A 7,065-nucleotide genomic window follows, 5' to 3' on the forward strand; every position below is an offset into this window, starting at 1 on the left:
CAACCAAAAACTCATTAAACAAACTAGCCATGAATAACAGAAGACTCCTGATAGAATCTGAATTTCATTTTGTACATCCAGTGGAAAAAGAAAGTTAAAAACATCACAAGTTGACACAAAACTCTGTCAGCTTCAGCTGTCAAAGTAAACAAGATTCAAGATGCTGCATAAATTTTGCGCATGAACTCACCTGTCAAATTTTGACCAATCAGAGCATAAAAATTGGACGTAGAGCGTGACCAACACGTGAACATGGCAAGAAAAGTCAAAAGCAACTGTCTTCCCTGCCTGTAGCAGCTGGCTGAATTTTCGCGTCCGAGGTCAGTTTGAAATCAAAATTTTAATTGTGCGGCACATAAACACAACATATTTCATATGAATTAAAAAAAAAAAAAATTAAACTTGAGCCTGTCATCATTCGAAAACAATTACCTTGTCAGCGGATAACTTCAAAAAAATACTCGACCTCGATGGGTCGACACCTGAGCCCGCGATTCGCTCAAGTGATACTGGTCAGCGGATACCTTGTTTTGACAGCTGTCAATTGATCACATTTCCTGTGCTCCGATCCCAAACTAGCTAAATATTAATAATAATATCCATGCTAAAAAGTATGAGATTGAATATTGTTTGCGATCTAGTAAAACGATTAACTGGTCAGCGGACAGCTTCCAAATAAATTACGTCACCCTGATGAGTTGACAAATGAGCCCGCGTTATGGTCATGGGATACTGGTCAGTGGCTATCCTGTTTTGACAGCTGTCAATTGACTATATTGTGAATATCATATATATAAAAAAGATGAGGACTTGCCAACACACGCCTGAGACACCCCTCCCTTCCTTTTGATAGTCTCCCCTACCCTACCCGTACAATCTGTAGACGCGTACGTACGTACGTACGTACGTACGTACGTACGCTCGGTCAGTCACGTGACAACCAAGCGAAAAGAGGTTGACCATATTCCATGAGTATGGGGCTCTGTCCCACGCGCGCTTCGCGCGCGCGGGAGCCCCGCTATCATCACTCATGCATTGTCCCCATATTTTCGGAACAACCCACGCGCGTGCAAATTAGGGCTGTATACTCGAAATAAAAAATACAAAATTATTGAAGGAACAATTGTCAAACTATGTTATGATCATGAAGCCTACCTGATTGAATGGTTGCTCACTATGTTCGATTGGTTGTTTTCTTTCATTCAAGATAGGCCACTGTGTGTTGATTTCCCTTGGATTCCCGGGTTCGCGATTATGTCCGTTCAAGTCTTCATTTATTCTCGATGACGAAACGTTTGTGGTTCTCTTCAACAGAAAGAAACACAGAATTTGGAGAGCACATGTTACTATTGTGCAAGCAACAATTAGGATGACCAGGCCTTGAAAGGACTCCATATTTTTTTGCGTAAGTGTATTCTCTTTAGTTCTGTTGCACCAGCTACGCGGTTAGTTTCAAAATGAGCTCAAATGAGGCATTTGGAGTGTAAGTAATGTATGACCGATCAATACGATTGGTCAATTTCTTCCACAGGGCACTGACCTCAGTGAAGAGTGTAAACAAACTTCGATATTTATATAGTTCTTATTTGTGGTTTATTTTGTTCAGTATTGTTCGATACTCATTCTGCTTTATATGTATTTTGCTCCAAAAACTCGTCATGATGTTTGGTGAAATCACAGCCGAAAGGGCAATGCTTTAACTCCCCTCCGTTTATGTATAATCGACCCTACTGATAAGAAATGATTTAACAGCGAATAGTAACTCAAGTCTCTGGCGACTTGTTCATCATAGGTAACACGAATTAGTTGCAGCAGATACGTCATGGTCGATTTTGGTTTTTGGTCACGCTTTTTCGATAAAAAAAAAAAAAACAATGGATTCCTCCTGGCATGATATTGCTAACTTAATTGGCGAGACAGTCCGCGGGGTTTAACCTGTCATGTTTTTCGATAAAAAAAAAACAATGGAGTCCTACTGGCATGATATTTTATTTGTTCAATTGGCGAAAGAGTAAAAAAAAAAAACGATGGAGTCCTACTGGCATGATATTTTATTTGTTCAATTGGCGAAAGAGTAAAAAAAACAATGGAGTCCTACTGGCATGATATTTTATTATTTCAATTGGCGAAAGAGTCCGCGGTGTTTAACTTCCGCAATGGGCAAATATAAAAAAAGGGTAGTAAATAAGCATTCTCAACTTCCTTTTTTGAAAAATAAAGTGGGAATTAAAAATTAAAATGTTCAAAAGAGGCCTTAAACTGCTGTCCGTTTTAAGATTATTAATTATTAAGATTCTCTACTCCACATTCAAAATCTTTGCAAACTAACGTAATTTCACAGCAGAAGATGTGTAAGATCATTAATTCGTGTATGCACGGTGTATTTGTCGATTAATTTCCCAATTTTTTCATTGTAAAAGTTTTACAATCGCGAAAAACGCGAAATTAAAAGACCCACGAAATTAAGTACCAATGAGTGCCAGTAACTTAAGGTACAACGTATTCGCCGCTAGATTTGAATTGAAAAAGCGATTGCTGAACCCAAACTTGATAATCACAGTCACTATGATAAGTGAGCGAGTATTTTTAGACTCGACATTCCTAAGGAATAACGTCAATAGAATTGACAAAGAAAGCGAGAAGGAAAAGACTGAGTTAACCAAACACCCGTAACGACTGACGACAGGCGCAGACTACTCTTAATGATCGGTTTAGGTTTCTCAAAGAAAATGACAATGTCGCACAAAGTAAAGCGATTTTTCGAACAAGTTTCGTACGTTTTCTTTTCACCAAGGAGTTCGAAAAAAAAAGAATGAAACTGGATTCTGCCTGCCTTTAATATGAGAGATTGAGACCAGGAGCTTTTATACCGACGATCTTATATAATTAATATTAATATTTATCTTGTTCTGAAGCATAGTTTGGGATGTAAAGCGAATTACACTGGCCATAACAAAAGTTGTTGATCACCTAGACTGGCAAAGTGATCCGGCAACTCTGATTGTCTGTTTAAGGGGGCGTGTTTTGCACCAGTCGCTTCGAAGATCAGACTTTCTCATTATGAAGATTTCATCATGGGGATTTGATGTTAAATCATCTTTCTGCTCTTTCTCTTTCACTTGTTACAGTCAGTTCGAGAAACAGTTACTCCGATCAGAAAGGCAAGCAGATAAAGGAGACTGAAAATCACCTTCTTTTCTAAAGGAAAATATAGCAATCCTTAGTGTTAAAATTGAACATAAGATTTAACATCACACTAGGTCCTCACTAGCAATTGCTAGTCATCCTTCCCCCTTATCTCAAGGTCTGGATCCGACACTCTATTGTACATCAGGTGAAAGCTTTATCCTTGTAGATTTTTATCTCCAACTGTCGTTTTTGGCCCATTATTAGTATAATGAAGCAGGCAGCCGTGACGTATTACTTACGTCATTGATGTCGTTAAAATATTTAGGGACGGACCATTAGAAAAGTCATGGGGGCGGGGGTGGGGAAAAACCAAAAAAAAATTCATGCGAAGAAGAAGGTAAAGAAAAAAATTCATGCTGAAGGAAGGTCCAATTGTGACTTTTTCAGAAATCAACAATATTACCAGGCACAATATGAATAAACAAAAATTGAAAGGAGACAGTTAGAACCTTGTTTGTGTTTTAAATTGTAGCTAGTGTACCTACAACATACACTGTATACTGTACTATAATAAAAATAATAAAATAAAATTCAATTTGTAATAAATAAAGTATGGTTTTCATTGTTGAATGGAGTATGGCATCATTATGATGGGCTGTGGGAGAGGAATTCCAGAGGGCAAGGACTGAAAAAATGCACAGGGAAGCCGTCCCCTCCGAGTGGCTTCCTCCTCTCTCACTGTGTGTACATTTTCGAAAAGATTTTGCATTAAAGTGGCCTGTATCCTTTGATCTGTTGTGACTGTAGAATAATTTATAAAGCACAAAAACATAGATAATGAATCAAAATTTCACTGTTCAAAAAAAGGCAATATTTGTCTGAAAAAAAAATTCGTGCAGAGGGGTTCACCTGAAAAAAAAAATTCCTGCACAAGCAGTGAGCGAAAATAATGCTATAAGTCTTAAGAGCTTATTACATTTAGGGCAAAAAGTTATTACATTTAGGGTAAAATGTTTTTACATTTAGGACTTTTATTGCACTTAGGGTCGTTTATTACATCCTTCTACAGCATTTGTGATGCTCAACCCTGGTGGAAGGGTCAACAAGCTATGCAACAAATTGTTTTCATGTAGCGGACATACACCTAATTGCAATAAGGTTGTCATAGAAAAAAGCAAAAAGCCAAATAGGAATTAATTAGCATTAAATTATCATTGCTTGCAACATTCACAACACACACGCTTATAGCTGAATATTAATCACGTAATATGAAAGCCAAATCATTTGCATCAGTTTCTTGGTGTCATTCTAATGCAATTCGAGGCTGATTCATCTAGCGGATTTCAAACGTGCTCTAATTACAAACGTACATCGGATAACTACTAAAGAAAAAATGGCTCCATTTTTTTTCAATAAAAATAGCATGGCGTAAATTCCAGGAACGCGACGCGTCTTTTCGTTTAATGCTGAATAGAAAAGCCAGTCTGCGTATGGTTTGTAGTGCACAACACCATCAGATCAGAATTTTCAGCAACAAATCAGGGGTTTAGGCAGGACTTTCCATCGCGGAGAGGGTGAGGCGTTCCTCCGCCAGTTCCTCTCCCGCGCCACAAACCAAGCCTCGTTTGTCAGGACCCTTTTGTTACACACATCAGTGTTTCATGTGCGGAATCTTACAGCGCGGAATTACAGAATTATTTCTTGTTATTGTGAATGACTTCTTAAATAATTGTTAAATTATTAAAATACGCAAATGTAAATCACATGGCTAATTAATTCCTATTTGGCTTTCTGCTTTTTGCTTTTTGCTTTTTGCTTTTTTCTATGACAACGTTATTACAATTAGGTGTACACCTAATTGCAATGACGTTGTCATAGAAAAAAGCAAAAAGGCGAATAGGAATAAATTAGCCATGTGATGTACATTTGCGTGTTTTAATAATTTAACAATTATTTAAGAAGTCATTCGCAATAACAAGATATAATTCTGTAATTCCGAGCTGTAAGATAGATAGGCGCCATAGTCATTTTAGAGCCAACATTCTCCATCAACAGAAGTCGCACAATTCGAAAAAGAAAACGGTCTCGGTGTTCGCACTTTCAGTCGCCAATTCATTATGTCCTGACAAACGAAGCTTGGTTTGTGGCGCAGGTGAGGAACTGGCGGAGGACCCCCTCACCCTCTCCGCTATAAAAGTCCTGCCTACGCCCCTGATTTGTTGCTTGAAAATTGTGATCAGATGGTTTTGTGAACTGCAAACCATACGCAGACTGGCTTAGTTTCTATTTGGCACTAATCTAAAAGATGCGTTGCGTTCCTGGAATTTACCCCAGGCTATATATTTATTGAAAAAAATAGAGTCATTATTTCTTTTGTAGTTACCCGATGTACGTTTGTAATTCGAGCACGTTCGAAATTCGCTAGATGAATCAGCCTCGAATTGCATTAGAATGACACCAACAAACTGATGCAAATGATTTCTCTCATATTACGTGATTAATGTTCAGCTATAAGCGTGTGTGTTGTGAATGTTGCAAGCTATGATAATTACATGCTAATTATTTTGCTTTTTGCTTTTTGCTTTTTTCTATGACAGCCTTATTGCAATTAGGTATACATTGCAACACGGTTTATTAACTGAGCCAGGAGCTTTTATACACGATCTTGTACAATTAATATTAATATTTATCAGTGAAAATGTTTATTCATATGATTACCCCTACGTACTGAACTGAAACTTTTGATGCTACTTGGTAAATTTTCCATCTTAAAAAGAAAAGTGTCCGTATAAAGCGGGTTGAATATATTTAGAGAAAATGTAAGGGCTTTCTTAACCCGGGGGCAAAGCAAACTGTCCGTATTAACGAAGTGTCCGTATTAAGGGGGGGGGGGGGGGGGGGGGTCCGTAAAGCGGGGTTTGACCGTAGAACTCGTGCTTGCCTGCCTGTTGGCTCAATTTCAGTCGCGAGGAACGCAGGTTCGTTTCCCGAACAGCGGTTCTCGAGCCTATTGACCACAAAAGAAAAGTGATTAACGAAGCACTTCCCAGAATCGACCGAGCACTGACCAAGCGTGTAAAATATTTATAAACACTTCTCTGACAATTCAGCTTTTGCCCCGATTTAAACAGTTTGCATTGGTTGCTCAATAAACTAAGGAAGCTTATCGCTCCCGGCATAAGAGAGCACGATGTAAAGTGTTGGACGAAAATGATTGCGGTACTGGAGTACACTTGTTTAACAAAGGTCTGGACCCATTTTCTGCAAACGGATCGAAATTTAGGATAAAAATAAGAACATTTACTGTTAACTCTTAATAGGATTAGCAATTGTTGAAATACAGTTGAGGAATCATGCGTTACATAACTTCTTACAGACCAATAAAACGTCTAAACGAAATTACCTTATATGGACAATTAGCCATTAACCTCTATCATTTAAAACCTACTTTGGTTCTAGGCTTCCACAATTATTACACGTGTTACCATTAAATGCAAGTACTATAGTTTCATAAATATTTTGAAATTAGCGAACGTGACTTAAAATCTTCTTTACAAGTTGCTGCCCACTACATCAGTTGAATCTAGTGCCTTAACTGAACGGCCCCTTCCTCCTTTGGTCCTCCTGCTGCCCAGAGTCGTAAAAGTTTCACAGGCCCCCCCGAAAGTAGCCTGTGTACAGCCGCCCCTTGAGGTGAGGGGCGGCTGTACACAGGCTACCCTGAAAGTTGCAGACAAAAGTACATAAAGCAAAAAACTTACAACTATCAAAACAAAAGCAAAGGTTTTCTTTATTATTTTTTTCAAACTAAGCAATAAAAGGTGACGTTCACTCTTAGTTCGATAGTGAAATTTTTCTCCAGTTTTTTAGAATAACTCACAGGCGTGCGAAATGAGTTTTATCGAAAACAAAAAAACTTGGTGGTCAAACTCTATA

Source organism: Porites lutea, chromosome 7 (genome assembly GCF_958299795.1).
Source record: "Porites lutea chromosome 7, jaPorLute2.1, whole genome shotgun sequence".
Taxonomy (NCBI): domain Eukaryota; kingdom Metazoa; phylum Cnidaria; class Anthozoa; order Scleractinia; family Poritidae; genus Porites; species Porites lutea.